General features: G+C 43.9%; 1 long non-coding RNA gene across 2 annotated transcripts in view; it reads left to right on the top strand.

Moving 5' to 3' along the window:
• The first annotated feature begins 278 nt into the window (after positions 1-278).
• LOC121436762 overlaps positions 279-16785 on the top strand; it is a 31743-nt gene continuing 15236 nt past the window's right edge. For both annotated transcript variants that reach the window (XR_005972770.1, XR_005972771.1), the window contains exons 1-2: positions 279-332; positions 3009-3103. This is a non-coding gene — a long non-coding RNA (uncharacterized LOC121436762). The remainder of the gene's footprint in view (positions 333-3008; positions 3104-16785) is intronic.

Below are 16785 nucleotides of genomic sequence, written 5' to 3' on the forward strand. Positions count from 1 at the left end.
ACTCAGAAACACCCATTTCTTAAAGGAGTACTCCTTTGTCATCATTATATACTGTGATGCTTAAATTATCCCATAACATGCCCGTGGGAGTACATTCAAGTGGACCTGCTCTTCATTTGTTATCTGTCTAGAATTCTGGATTATCTGACCACCCCTGGGAAGAAAGCCAAAAGCAAATGCCTCTTGTCAGTGATACTTTGTGTCCTCTGCCTATCAATGTCAGGTCTCTTCTATGAGAAGAACAGCAGGACTGCAGAGAGAACACGCAGAATGTTGACAAGAAGCTGACATGAGCCCTTGTTTCCAGTATGTGAGTCATCATTGCCACCAATGTGAGTGTGTGTGTGTGTGTGTGTGTGTGTGTGTGTGTGTGTGTGTGATGTGTACATGGCTGTGTATAAAGGGTCTGTGAAATGAACAAAGAAGAGGAAGATGTCACTGCACATCTTTGACTTGACTGGATGCAGACAGACTACTCCATCCTTATATTCAGTACAGTAGAGTGACAAGATCATGTGGGACTCACCAGGTGAGTCATTTCCTTTTCTCTTCCCATCTGTGTGACCAGCAGCTGGTCTGTGATGCCTTGTAGGAACACATCCTGTTGAGCAGGTCGCAGCAAAGAGCAGCACACTGTAAAACAATGGCATTCATAGACTCCCCAGATGACTGAACCCTGTAGGGGTCCCTTTAAATGACCAGGACTGAAATGGAAGCAATCCCCATCAGACCATTTCCCCGAATGGGCCATGCATGACTGCATCACATTTGGAGGGATTGCTTATTAAGATGGTAGAAATCTGGATCCACAACAGACACTGAATCATGCTTATTAAAATGGTAGATATCTGGGTCCACAGCAGACACTGAATCAATACCTGTGATGTGGGGGGTGGCATAGCCACTTCTTTCTGATGGCTGTCCATGTTAAAACGTATTGCTAGTGTGTTTGATATTCTGTCTTCCAGGATATGAAGTCACAGACTGCTTAAGTCCATACCATGTTCTCTTGTTACTGCCTTAAATACCAGTGTGTTGCATGGCATATCAAATAGACAAATCAATTCCTTCGTGTACGTTTATCCAGATATTCACATAGTGGCCTCTTTAGTGAACACCTTGTTCCTGCACTGTGAAGACTAGCACGGGTCCTTGTATATCGTGTTAGATAGGCAAACTGTCAGTAAGCAGAAGAAATCAGTAATCACAGCAATTCCGTGTATTATTGGCGCTTTAAAGATCATAAAGGGGACAGGAAACAGTTGTGATGGGGATTGTCGTATGTGATGTTACCCCCAAAGGTTTCAGAAGTTAGCATGTGATCTGAGTCCTGAATGGCAAATAGAAGCAAGACCGTGCACAAACCAAGTTGTGGGCGTGCTTGCTTCCATGGAGAACAGTGGATCTAAGAGCAGAGAACAAGGCTAGTTGCCAGAACCTTGAAGACAACGTGGACACTGCTTGGGGATAGGACAGAAAGGAAAATGTTGTCATTGTCAGCTGTGTATGACATTTGGATTATATGATCTGTGTGGAAGGTGAGTTATGGAATTGTCATGATATGTTTCCTTTTGGTAGAAGGTGACTTGGCACTGAACAGAGAAAGGCCTGGGGAGGGCGGAATGAGGGAGTGTGTGGAGACAGTGGAGATGGTTCCGAAGACAGGGGAGGGATGGAGGTATGAAAGAGGGATGAAGCCATGCTGCAGTGATCAGCAGGAGAGCTGCCCTGTGCAGCCTTGTCTGGGAGAGGGCAGATAGCACCTGGATGCGCTGTGCATTTTCCTTGTGGAGACATTGCTCTAACATCTCTGGATTTGTCTGACCACATGGAGACACGGTGCTTCCATTTACTGACATCAGTTATTCCACGTGTATTGACACAGGATAGTTTGAATACCCAATATAGTCATTGTAAAACTTAACAATTTGATAACGAGTTGCTGATGAATAATTTTCAGATGTAAAGTTTTCTAAGTATAGCTAACTGTAGCATAATTTCCAACAGAATAAGAATCTAACATTTGTCTCTTAAAAAGTGAACCCAAAATTCAGTGTATTTTTGAAAATGGCTGTTCTACAGCATGTACTGCTCTTGGCAGGTTTACAGATGAAGGAAGTGAGTAGGTTTTAGGCAGAGTTGAAGTGAAATCAGTCTCTAAATTCTGCAGCAACTGTTTGTCCCTATTTCTCCAGAAGAAGACTACCTTTAGAAATGCTTATTTTTGACAGCTGGGCATGGAGCAAACATTCACAAGACAGAGGCAGTTGGATGTCTGAGTTCAAGGCCAGCCTGTAATTCCAATTGCATATATCAACATTAGTCTGTCACATATGCAGGAACTTGTGACTGGTATTTAAAGCAGGTATTATCACTAAAGACCCCCAACTTAGCACATGAGCAGTGTCTGCAGAGTGTTTCACTCTGTTTTCTCCTCACAGAAATTCCCAGCCTTTGTTTGGAAAATGGGTCCAGGACATCCTGGCTCAGGGAACCAAAGTTGCTGGGGCTAGGAAGGTCCCACATCTCTCTGACTCTAGAAAAGTGGTTCAACCAGTGACTTGACCCCTTCAGCAAACGTCTATCTCCAAAACTATTTCCATTGTGATTCTTACCTGTAACAACTTTACAGCGATGATGAAGCAACAGAAATAATTTTCTGGTTGGGATCACCACGCATGAGGGACTGTATTAAGAGTCACGTCACAGCATAGGAAGGCTGAGAACCATTGCTGTACAGACATCCAAACGCAGAATCCGGCTTCTCAGATATCTCTGGGATCCCTTCATCATTGTCCCCATACTCCTAGGGAGGCACAGCCCCACATCAGGACACATACACTCACATCTCCGTGCAAGGGAAATCCTGTTCTTCTTTCTCCGTCATTTCTATTTCCACACACTATGCTATATTTCCAAATTTTCTTTTTTTATGTCTTCAGCACTGAGCTTAAGGATGTGTCTGATTCTTTGACCAACCTTTTTCCTGTTTTGTGATTCTTCTGCAGGGTCTGGGTCGTTGGCTGTGCACACACATCCACAGACAGTACAACAACAGCCTCTAGTCCCTTGTTGCTGACCTTTGGGAAGCTGGGCATGTAAGGTAGGTTTGCTGGCAGGAGACTTTCTCTCAGGAACAGGATGTCCTTGTCAGAGGCTGGACTCGAGGATGCTACAGCACTTAGATCTGCCCAGCATCTGACGGCCCGGTCCCAAGCTCTTCACAAATGTGGTGGGAGCACATTTGGGGATTTTTAAAAGTGGTCCCTAGACACTGCTATTGCTCCCCTGGCTGTGCACACATTCCCAGCTATATTCTTGATTTCTCTGGTAGCTGTTCAATGAGAATGCTATACCATGAAAAGAAATCACTGGTGAATTTAAAAAGCCACAGTATGGGGACTGGCGACATAGCTCTCGTGGCAGAATGATTGCCTAGAATGGAAATTGCTCTGTGTTCTTTGACCCTCTGGGCATGTTCACCCTCACCTGTAATACCAGCACTCAAGGCGTAGAGGGAGGAGGAAAGAGACAAGAGAGTCATTACTGTTTATGAGAGTATGGCTCCCTGCCCCCATGGCAGATAGCTCACAACTGCCTTTAACTCTAGCCCCATCAGGAGTCAATGCCTCTGCCAATCATGTGCATACCACAGACAGACAGACAGACATAATTAAAAGTATAACTAAAATCTAAACAAGAAAAAAAAAAGAAGCATCAACTCCAGGTCATTGACCAAGGGGAAAACACAGTGGAATTTAAAATATGAACATTATAAATGGTAACGGAATCTAACAGTCTACAGTCTGGCAGGGGAGATGACTCAGTGGTTCAGAGTGCATTCTATTGTTGCTGAGGATCCAAGGTAGTTTCCAGCATCCATTTCCAACATCCTTGAAGGACCATACCTCAGCTCCAGGAAGGTATGACCTCTCCTGACCTTTGGAGGCATAGGAATTCATGTGTACATACACATAGGAATATACACAACGTAATTATTATTAAGTTATGTACATTTTAAAATTATGTACAAATTAAAATAATTGTTATGAAACAATGAAGAAAAATGGTCAAATGCCAGGCAATAATGAGAACAGTTTTCATCAGCGTTAGGTGGCAAATGCGTGCACTTCCAGCTATTTGAACACTGGGGTTACACGATCATTACTGCTAAGAAGTTTCAGAACAGCCTTAATAGCACAGTGAGGCCCTTCCTCAAAATGATAACCAAACAAAAACCAGAAATATCTCAGAAAATGTGAAATTTCTTAGATAAACAATCTTAGAGTACATGGTTTTTCAAGAGATGTGGATCATTATAAAATAAATTTTTGCAGGGAAATCAATGATAAAATTATTTATTTCGTGGGAATTCAACAATATACATGTAGAAATGGAATGAAAATGTTACTGGGCCGAGAAGAAAACAGTAGCATTAAGAATGTGTTTACATTAAAATGAATACTTGAGCTGGGGCAGTGTGGTAAGCTGGGAGGACCAGCAGCACTCTGAAGGCTGAGGGAGGAAGGGGAAGAGTCCCAGGCTGGGCTGGGCTGCTCTGAGACTCTGCACTAAACACACAAAATAGTTAGCAGGACTATTATCATTCCATTCACTGTGGGAAAGTTTCAGCTTAGTTCTGTCATGGGAAACCATCCTCTTTTCACTGGATGTTAGGCAGAGCCCTGTGTGTCCCTGGCAGACACATTAAAGATTACCATCCCCTAAATGGGGAAGTGACTTCCTCACCAACACATACAGCAAGGCGCACAGAAAATGGCGGCTGGGACTCTACTCAGATAGCTCACTCTCTGGAGATTTCCCTGCAGACAGCCCTGTGCCTTAGGGGTAGGAATAAGCCCAGCGACAGACACAGATTTCCTTATGGTACTACATGTGCTTTCCTGTGGTGTTTGAAATTTCGTATCCAGGAAGGAAAGTACTTTAAAGTGTAAACTGAGAAAATTGCTTGTGCTCGGGTGGTGAAAGTGGGGCTGGGGAGACAGCTAAATCAATAAATTGCTGGCCTTGTGGGCATGAGGCCCTGAGTGTCATTCACAGAGAGCATCATCAAGAAAATGAAGTTAAACTACAGCAGGAAAAGTAGTAGGTGTGGTGGGACTTGCTTGTGTGTGAAGGTGGAGGCAAGCCTATCCCTGGAGTGTGCTGCCCAGCCAACCCAGCCTGCCTTGCGTGTTCCAGGCCAGTGAGAAACCTTGTCTAAGAAAAGCTTCAGGGGGATGGCGCCTGAGGTACAACACCGGAGGCTGCCTTCTGTCCCCTGGCCACATGCATGTATGCATACAATTGCAGAAGTACACACATATGCACACGGGCACACAACGACACACTGGATAAACGATGTTTATACCTTCTGTACTTTAGAAGTAGTCATTGTGTTCCGTTTCTGGGCAATGAAGTAGAAGGACAAATGGAATCTACTCTCATGCTCTGTGCATGCCTGTGTGCATATGTGTGTGTGTGTTTGCACACAGAGCTCCACCATCTCTATCTAATGAGGCTGCTTTATGTTAGCCTTAGACTGGGATTGGTCTCCAATCTTGGGTTTACATTTGATATACCTAAGATGTCAAGGTTTATGTACCAGGAAAATATACTGAAGTGAAAAAACACTGCTTTATCTCCAGAGGTAAGGTCCCTTCAAGTCCAGGTCACAGCCAATGTTCCCTCCCACCCAAACATAGACGCCACTGGGCCCAAGACTCTCACTGATGTAGTCCCCATTATGGCCAGGAGGTGGCATTCAAACTACATGCCTACATTTATTTTTTTTAAAGGGGCTGATGTTTTATGGAATAGCAATGCGTTTTCAGTGTGTTTGGAAACTTGATACAATACTAGAGCAGTTCCATTTATGGATTGCAGCAACTGTAGTGCTCCACAACTCACTTCATCCTCCCTGAGTGTAAAGTGGGCAGTGCACACGGGATACAGAGTGGTGCTCTGTAGAGAATATGAATGTGGTGGTCACCTTGAATCCCCTGACACTGGAATGGATGGATTTCCTAGACTTTCCATCTCCTCTCCAGGAGGCTGTGGTACAGTCCCCAGATCTCTGCCTCCCAGGCAAGTTGTATCCTGGTCAGTCACTGCAATTGTGTTGCACCATGCCTGCTGGGGACTTCCAAGAGCAACCTGGTGTTTGTGGTGTGGTTGCCATGTACTTTTCCATGAATATGGTCTGCATATGGTTTAGATGTAATATGTATTCACCGTTACGATTTAGACCAAGCTTGGGGTCCCTTCTCTGTTGCACGAAGGTTTCCAAAGTATTTCCTTTACCTCACCCTCATTTTGGAGCCACTAACTAGATACTGAAAGAGAAATTATCCCCTGAGCCCTACAAGAAGAGATAACACAGAAGAAAAGAGGCAGGAACCCCAAGTCCCTTGACAGCCACAGGACATTGACTGAGCTACTGTTCTATTGCTGGGAAGAGGCGCTGTACTGAAGAGAATTTACAGAACAAAGCATTAAATGGGGAGCTTACTTTCAGTGTCAGAGGGTTAGTCCAGTACCATCACTGTGGGCAGCATGGCAGCAGGCAGCCTGGCAGGGCACTGTAGCAGAAACTGAGAGTTTACATCCTGATCACAGGCAGGAGGCAGAGGGCTTTTGAGTCATCAGAACTCACACCCAGTGACAAACCTCGTCCAATAGGGCCACACATCCTAATCTTTCTTAAACCATCCACCATTGGGATTGAAACATTCACCAAAAGAGGCGTATGGAGATCATCCTCATTCAAACTACCACCGTCCTATAAGGGATTTCCTCTGCCCCATCAAGCTGCAGAGGGAGAATTGTGGTTGGCTGAGTACTCATAAGTGCATAGACTAGAATCGGTTCCAAGATGTCAGTCATTAATAGAAGAGACTACTGTGTGACATTTGGGGAGAGCAGGAGGCCATTCAAGTTACTTGTCTGAAATAATGTGCTCTTCAGAAGACAGTAGTCCCCTTTTGGTTCTCTTCATGGATACTGAAACTGTATACTGAAACTGTAAAGGCCTTGAGCACACAGGAATTATACAAGATTTAGTGAACGTACACACACACACACACACACAAACATACATACACACACACACTTTCATCAGCCATGTCGTCAATTTATTTCTGTGAATTAGTAGTTTATGGTGGGCCAGGCATCATCATTCTAACCCCACATCTACATGTCTCACACAATTCCTTTTTCCCTTCTTTGATCTGCTCAAGTGGATTCCCATGGAAACCATTCAAAGAGACTGCCTTAAACTGTCTGGTCCACAAAGAAAAACAAATGCTGCCTTGGAAACCAAGGAAAATTTGGCCCATCCTTCCCATAGTGATAGCTATAAGGCCCCACCCTGCTCCTGGCTATATCTCCCTTACAGAGGGGAGGGAGGATAAACCTTGTGTGGTGTCTGTCTTGGAAGTTATCCTGGGTGCGGAATAGATTTTTTTCTGATTCTGCTTTCCATGTGATAGTGCAGTTAACATGTCTCCATACTTAACCAAGTATGGATGATCTATAAGAAAGCAATTTGTTTAAGGAGGACATTGAGGTTACACCAAGCACGTGACTTCCCTTTCCCACATTGTGGAACTAGAACCAGAGCTACAGGACACAGAGAGGAAGAGGAACCACGTCTTCAAAGACAAAGACAGGCAGAGGGTCTAGTCTGAGCATGTAACTCTCCTGATTTCAGGAAATGCTCACCACAGGTTTCTCACATAGCAGTCACCTCCTCTCAGCTCTCCCCGTGGGTAGTCTGAGAGCAAAAAGACACTCTTCTCCATTGCTGGAGAGAATGCAACTGTTCTCCAAGCCTATGGATGGATCTTATGCTAGTGAAAACCTCAAGCGTGCATTCTGGGGACCAGGGATCTTTCTTCTAAGGATCCATCCCAAAGAACACAGAAGGGGACACAAAGACTGTCAGAGCAACACTGTAGAACTCCAAGAGGAGAACTATGAAAATCGTCTGTGGGAAGGAAAGAGGGACAGCATGATCTCAGGTGTATCTAGGACTGCTTTCCTCTGCTTCCTGACAGTTTACCCATATAACACAATACTCCAAGATCCGTGGTAATCTCAGTGCAGAAACACGGTGCCCACAAAAGAGGCCAGTATGTGAATAGCTGGATAAACATATCTAAAGAATTGATTTGCCTATTTGATATGCCATATAAGACACCGATATTTAAGGCAGTAACAAGAGGACATGGTATGGAATTAAACAGTCTGTGACTCCATATCCTGGAAGACAGAATATCAAACACACTAGCAACACGTTTTAACATGGACAGCCATCAGAAAGAAGTGGCTATGCCACAGCCCACTTCCCAGGGTTTGATTCAGTGTCTGTTGTGGACCCAGATATCTACCATTTTAATAAGTACTCCCTGCAAATGTGATGCAGTTATGCATGGCCCATTCAGGGAAATGGTCTGATGGGGATGGCTTCCATTTCAGTCCTGGTCATTTAAAGGGACCCCTACAGGGTTCAGTCATCTGGGGAGTCTATGAATGCCATTGTTCCAAAGAGTGCTGCTCTTTGCTGCTACCTGCTCAACAAGATGTGTTCCTACAAGGCATCACAGATCCGCTGCTGGTCACATGAATGGGAAGAGAAAAGGAAATGACTGACCTGGTGAGTCCCACATGATCTTGTCACTCTTGCTCAGGTAACAGGCTGACAAGACCACACCACACTTGGTTCTTCTCCAGGAGTTGGTTCTGCATGGAGAGTTCACTGTTTTCTCCCCTGTTCTACTAGAAGCCAGAGAAGGAGGAGAGAAATCTCATGGGGAGGGGAAGAAGGCGATGAGAACGCTCATGCACTCTACTGTACTGAATATAGGGATGGAGTAGTCTGTCTGCATCCAGTCAAGTCAAAGATGTGCAGTGACATCTTCCTCTTCTTTGTTCATCTCACAGACCCTTCCTATACACACCCATGTACACATCACACACACACACAAACACACACACACACACACACACACACACACACACACACACTGGTGGCACTGATGACTCACATACTGGAAACAAGGGCTCATGTCAGCTTCTTGTCAACATTCTGCGTGTTCTCTCTGCAGTCCTGCTGTTCTTCTCATAGAAGAAACCAGACATTGATAGACAGAGGACACAAAGTGTCACTGACAATTAGCATTTGCTGGTGACAGTCTTCCAGGGATGGTCAGATAATCCAGAGTTCTAGGCAGATAACAAGTGAAGAGCAGGTCCACCTGAATGTGTGTCCTCCCATGGGCACATTATGGGATAATTTAAGCATCACAATATATAATGATGATCTATTGAGAGCTCACCAAGACCAGCTGGACTGTGACTGAAAAAGCATGGGATAAAACTGGACTCTCTGAACATGGCGAACTATGAGGGCTGATGAGACGCAAAGGACAATGGCACGGGGGTTTGATCCTAAGTAATGTGATGGCTTTGTGGGAGCCCAGCCAGTTTGGATGTTCACCTTCCTAGATATGGACGGAGGTGGGAGGTCCTAGGTCTTACCACAGGGCAGAAAACCCTGACTGCTCTTTGGACTGGAGAGGGAGGGGGAAAGGAGTGGGGAGAGGGGGAGAAGGGGGGCAGGAGGGGGCGTAAGGGGGGAGGAGGGGGAGGGAAATGGGAGGCTGGGAGGAGGTGGAAACTTGTTTTTTTTTCTCTTTTTCTCAATAAAAAAAAAAAGAAACAGAACTCTGTGAGTTCAAGGCCATCCTGGGCTACATAAGATTGATCCAGTTTAAAAAATAAACAAAGTCAGGTAGTGGTGACTCACATCTTTCAGCAAAGTTCTTTGGTGTCACACACCTTTAATCCCAGCATTAGGGCGATGGAGACTGAAAGGGATATGGCTGGGCCAAGAGAGGACTATAAGGTGGGAGGAGATAGGAGATTCAGGCAGTCAGTCTGAGGTCTTGTAGAGACAGGATGCTCCATTTGGTCTGAGGATTTTGTCGAGGAAAGAACTAGTGTCTGGCTGCTCTGCTGTTCTGATCTTATAGCTCCAAATACTTAATATCTGACTCCCGATTTTATTATTAAGACCAATTAGAACTCACGCTACAATCACCTTCATGCGATGGAATATGCATGTGTCTGTTCTCCTTAAACAGATCTGTAGATCCAGTGCAATACCAAGAGAACTCTCAACAGACTTTTCATAAACTAATGGGCTTATCCTGGAACTCATAGGAATATGAAGAACCGCAGCTTGAAAACAACCTTGAAAAGGGACAACCTTGGAGGATGAACACCTGACTTCCCAAACTCCTTATAAACATAGAGAAATGAAGACAGCGTGCCTGATTGGAAATGACAATAAGACAGAAAAGAATATGAAGGGGACAGAAGAGTCACACATGTGTGAGGGGACACCTTTAGCAAAGACACAAAGACACTTCAGTGAAGCAGGCATATGCTCTTCACCGAGTGTTTCTGGGACTCCCTGTGGTGTTTGGGAGGAACAGCCCAGTACAGTGACCAGCAGCCTGAGGATCACCCTGTCCCATTAATAACCTTGACCCTGGTGAAGGTGGATCTATGACTAAGCTGCATAAAAGAATTTCAGGAAAAGCCAGAATACAGCAAAGGTTGTGGGATTATTAATGTTTTGGACAGAAGCTCACATAGAATATGGATGGCTCATGCATGAAGGCCTGAGTGAGGACTAGAGAGAGACATGAGATTGGGTGTCATTGCCAATGGTGTGTGAGGAGGGCAGGAGAGTGAGAAATGTGAAGATTTTTATGGCTCTCAAAGTTACATTGTTTAAAATTACATGTAAGAATACTTTGAGTCTTTAAATGGGTTCTGTTTTCCCATTAGGAAAAAATATACAATTGGTTATTCAAAAGTCAAAAATGAAAAAATAATCTTTTGAAATGTTCTTATCCCTTTTAAAATTTCTTTAAGTAAATTAAATTGTAAGGTTATTAGGTGAATTTACAAGTATTCTTGTCCTAAGTAAGCACAATTCATTAATTTATTTTTATTTGTTTAATGTTTTTCCACAGGGAATATATGCACCACATGAGTGAGTACCTACTGCCCACAGAGGGCACCAGAGTTTGAGATGTCTCGGAACTGGAGTTACAGACACTTGTGAACCATCCGGTAGGTGCTGCATATCAACCCTAGATCCTCTGGAAGACATCCAGAGAAATTAAAGAATGAACCCTATCTTCAGACTCTAGTTTATATTTTGTTATTTTAAAACTTTCTTTGAGATGTCTTAGAAAAAGCTGCATTATATCTGTAGATAATTTCGGCTCTATCAGTTGGGTTGAGGTTTCTTGAGTGTCAGTTATAAAAATATAAATTAGATCACAGGGTGAGAGACTCTTTCTCCTCTCATATCCCCTTCAATGCCCTGTCTTTCTGTCTTATTTGGGACAAGCAGACATCCCCATGCACAACTATAAATATAGACAAGTTGTTAGTCACAGGATACAAAAGTCAACCCAAAATGAACAAATGATCTACACAGGACTAGAGAGACATCTTCGAGGTTAGGAGTGCCTTTGGCTATTGCAGATGACCTGACTTTAGTTTCAGGCACCTATATGGGGGCCCAAAGTTGCCTATAAGTCCAGATCCAGAGGAACTGACAGTCTTTTCTGGTCTCGGTGGGCAACTGAACTCAAACGTACATATGGCACACACAGACATACAGGCAGACACTCAGTAAATAGTGAAAATAATCTAAAAGGTAATTGATCCAAAATACAACCTAAATATGAATCATGTAGCAGAAAACAATTGAATGAATTATAGATAAACTTCTTAGATATGACAAACCCCCTTTCATTAAATGAACAACTGAATTGTTAAGAACTCCATAAAGTGAGAATATGTCCACTCTACCAAATATATGTTAGAAACATATTTTTCTTACCTGGGAAAATGAATGTGGGAAATTGTGTATCAGATGACAGTCTTCTTGTTTCCAGAATGCATAAAACCTCAAAAAGAGTCACTGAGAAAATAGACAATTCAGGAAATTAAAGTTGGCCAGAAGGGTGAGTAGATGCTCCACTAAGAGAAACATACAGCAGCAACATCCTTAACACTTAAGGAAGAGAGACAGATGACTCTGAGGGGACTGTCGACACCCCCATAAAATACTCAGAAATAAAGACTTGTCATACAAAGACCTGGCAGGTTGTGGAGGATGAAACTCTCATACCCACTGCTGGTGGCCATGGAAAACAGGACAGAGACTTGGAAAAGTATTTCCCAATGTCTTCATATGTTAATTGTCATCTGGCCATCACATTCCCAAATATATAACCTGGAGAAAGAGGACATATTTTCTTTTAATGATTTATTTATTTCAGTTCACACCAGCTTTATATACAAGACACTGAAATTGAAAACAACCTAAACAATAGCCAACAGGTAAAAGACTCATTTCCCAAAACTGGCATGGCGCTCCCTACTGTCTGTAACTATGGTGCCAAGGGATCCAATGCCCTCTCTTGGCCTCCACAGGCACCAGAAATACATTTGCTCTTCATACCTATATGTAGGCGAGCATATACACACATGAAATAAAACTAAATTATAAAACTTTCAGCGTAGCTATACATTGCGACACCATTTAATAGTAAGAATGAACAATTATCATGGGCAACAAAATAGATAAATTTAAACATATATTCAAGATGAATGAAGGCCAGATGTCTCTGAACTCTGGTTCTATCCTAATACATTCCAGCATATATAAATTTATCTATAATATCAGATTGTTGTATTTTCCTGCAGACAGGATAGGGCAGTGGTTGGGATTGAGAACCTAAGGAACATAGAAATGAAACTTTATGGATTGGTAAATAATAATGAAACTTATACCTACCTGAGTATAAGAAGATGTCTATTGTCATTATGGGGAAAAGTAGAAAACTAGTAATTACGTTTAATGTTCGATGACTTGGACTTCAGAGATGGCTCCATGGTTAAGAGGACTTGCTGCTCTTATAGAAGACCTGGGCTGGGTTCTCAGCACTCACTTGGTGGACCACAATGGACTGCATATCTGTTTCTAGGGGAAACAACACCCATTTCTGTCCAAAGCAGCACACCCTGATCCTGAAACCAGAGCAAAAGAAACATACACTGACCCTGAGATTAGAATCAATTCACTGGCCCTGAAACCACAGACAAAAGTTTAAACAGGCCAGTGAAAGAAACACACTTTGCCCCTGACACCAAAGCCATAGAAACACACTCTTCCACTGACCAATTCGGCAAAAAACTAACCAATCTCTCAGAGACTGTAACAACAAAGCTGCAACAACTTGGCTGGGGAAACCCTCCCCTACCAGTGCAGAGCTGTTCATTTGGGGAAAACTTTCCCTGAAGCAGGGCTGTGAGCTCCTAAGCTTATGGTGAATTGTGGTATTCCTTGCCTCCCGACTGCCAGGATCCCTTTCCATCTGAGCAGCAATGTTTACAACATATACACACAATTTTTAAAACATTGCAGTCATTGGGTGCCGGGAAGATATCCCCAGGCTGCCTGACACCGTTCTGTTCAGGCAGGTGCCACACACCCACAGGCAAGCCTGCATTGTCAAAGCCTGGGCTGGCGGGAAGACATTCACAGGTCGACCCGGTACTTCCAGGAAGCCATTATGGTGAGCAAAATGTGTGGTGGAGAAATGGGAGAGAAAGAGCAGCCGAATGGTTCATGAGCTATGAAAAGAGGGACAATGGAGGACGTGAAGGTGGTGAGGAACAAGCTGAGGTGGGTGGTCTTCTTACCACGCCAACCATCAGGACTCAAGCTGTTTTTAATTGATATGTCTGGGTATGTGTTAATGTCCATGGTCCATGCTGCCACTAAAGGGTACACAGAAGCCTGGAGTCTGGGCTGTGTCCACTGGCCTTGTTGGTGTCCTAGGGCTGTGCTCTCACTGGAGTGTCCCTGATCTGAGAGACGCATGCTGCCAACCGGGGCCTTGGTGTTGTCCATTCCCGAGCTGCTGCCAAGGGTCTTGTCTGGCTCTGTGGCCCTACAGAGGCCAGGGTCTGAGTTCATGTCCATGGCTCTTGTCAGCATTGAAGGCCATGTGGTTGTTAGAGATCTGGACTACCACCTGGGGCCATGCTGGTGTCTGAGTGTCATGATGACACTGGGGCCATGCCGATCTGTGGGGCCTGCATTGCTGCTGTTTTGTTAATATAGTTTCTGTGTGATTACTCGGGTCTGGGTGGCTGGGAAACCACAGTGAAGTCTGTTCACAAGAACGGGTGCTGATGGCATGGCCATAGGACAGCTGCTCTGCCCCTAGCCTGAGGGGGGTATCTCGAGTGGGCTGGACTAACAAGCTCAACTACATCCTAGGCCCATATTCAGGGCCTTGGGTTGGCCCATCCTAACATCTCCCCCATCATTAACTGGCTGGAACTCGTAAAGGGACAGGTCTTCTGGAATGATACCTGTATGATCTCCATTACTCATGGTGGACCCGGAATGTCTGAGGTGAGTTTTGGTGAGGGTACACTGACGATGGGTACCAGAAACCAGAGGCCACAAATGAGACAAAAGACTTATTGCAATAAATGTTTGCAACAAGAGCTGATTGGACAAAATGGTGTGGTATGTGATCACCAAGGATCCCAATGCCACTAAGATGAATGACCAGATGTGTTGTATGGGGGGGAAAGATCGAGGGGCAAAGAGGTTGGTCGTTGGCTTGGGTTCAGATTTTCGTTTGTTTTACCTTTGTTTTAGTGGCTTATTCTCTTGTTGGGTGAGGGGCATATATGCAGGTACCTCAAAACAAACAGATTTGGGTTCATGATGTGAAATTCCCAGAGGATCTATAAAGAAATTATGTTGAAATTGTAATCAACAGAATTTGTTAAAGTACATTTCTAAGTATTTGGCACCAGCCTGGTGCCCAGAGAAAAGTCTCTGTTAAAATCTAGAAAAGTTGGCCGGGCGGTGGTGGCGCACGCCTTTAATCCCAGCACTCGGGAGGCAGAGGCAGGCGGATCTCTGTGAGTTCGAGACCAGCCTGGTCTACAAGAGCTAGTTCCAGGACAGGCTCCAAAACCACAGAGAAACCCTGTCTCGAAAAACCAAAAAAAAAAAAAAAAAAAAAAAAAAAAAATCTAGAAAAGTTTGTGCTACAATCCCAAAGAACCTAGAAAACAATGAAGACCTTAAGAGAGACATACACAGATCTAAACTACATGAGAAGTAGAAGAAGACAAGGTCTCCTGAGTATATTTGGAGCATGGAGACCATGGGAGTGGATAAAAGGGGAGGGGAGAAGAAGGGAGGGGAGCAGAGAAAAATGTATAGCTCTATAAAATCAATAAAAGTTTTTATGTTCAAATCACATTCTTAGCAAGTCTGTCAAAGGAGTCTTTTCACATCCATCTGAGACATTCACGCTTATCACTGGTGATGGTTTAAGCAGGCATTATCACTACAGGTTCAAGAGATTTGTGGATGAGCCATTCACATCCCTTTTCACAGAGCCGGGAGTTGGGCGAGTGCAGGCACTGATGCCTATTTTATTTTCCACAAACACCCCACCTTTTCCCAGAAAATGGTTTATGGTCATTCTGAATCAGGACGGGTACATGCTTGTATATCCAGAAGCCTCCATGTCTTTCTCCCTCAGGAAGTGAAGCAGCATTTTCTGGCTTGCATCTAAGAGTTTTATCTTCCTGTGTCCATAGGGGTCAGCCCCCACCATAGGGCACTCACACTCTCAGCTCAGTCCCATTATTGGGGGCGGGGAACGTCTGCTGTCCTTGTCATGTATTCTTGTGTTCCATAAATGTCATCTTGGTTTCTATGACCACAATCTGGCACAAGCTGCATATAGAGATGCCCTGCCCATCCTCCCTTGTGCCCTAGACTTTTTCTGAGAGCAAAATGCCTTTGAAGACCTTTGGGCTCTGTGAGAATGCACCCTGAGAGAAAGCAGGTCTAAGTAAGGTTGCAGGGATGTCTCAGGGGTTAAAGTGCACTGTGCCACTGCAGAGGACCTGAGTGGCTTACAATTTTCTGTGACTCTAGATCCAGGGGAACCAGTGTCCTCTCCTGGCCACCATGGGCATGTGAATTCATGTGTACATATTTCACACACAAATACACTCCAATCTCATGACGAAAAATAAAAATAAGTTAAAACTGAATAATCAATCTAAATAGACAATATAATAAGTAGACAACCTAAATACCTTCAAGCTCAGGAACATGGATTAAAAACAAACTTCTTACCAGACCCAGAAAGACAAATGTAATATGTACTCTCTCATGAGTGACTTTTAGACATAAAGCAAAGAAAAACCAGCTTACTTTCCACAACCCCAGACAACCTAGAGAAGGAAGAGAGACATTGCCGGTCTACATAGGAAGGAGAAAAAGATAAGAATTCCTGAGAAAACTGGCCGTGTGGGGGGGGGGGTCAAAGGAGAGGAGGAAGGGGAGAGTATAGGAAGGTAGGATAGCGGAGCGAAATGTATAGCTCAATAAAAACAATAAAAACCAAACTTCTTAGATATAACAAACCTCTTTTCATAAGTTGAGAAGCGTGTTGTTAGGACGTCCATCAAGTGTCAGATGTACACTCTTCCAAGTAATGGTTGATAAATGAAGACAATGCCCTGATGGGGAAATACAAGTTTGAAAACCATGCACAAGATCAAGGAATTCTTGTATCTAGGATACAGAGCATCTCACAGACATCATTAAGGTAAGTGCTACTTATATAATAGAACAGATGATTCTAA

The sequence above is a fragment of the Microtus oregoni genome, unplaced genomic scaffold (genome assembly GCF_018167655.1).
Source record: "Microtus oregoni isolate MIOR12 unplaced genomic scaffold, Mior012 000050F_003, whole genome shotgun sequence".
Taxonomy (NCBI): domain Eukaryota; kingdom Metazoa; phylum Chordata; class Mammalia; order Rodentia; family Cricetidae; genus Microtus; species Microtus oregoni.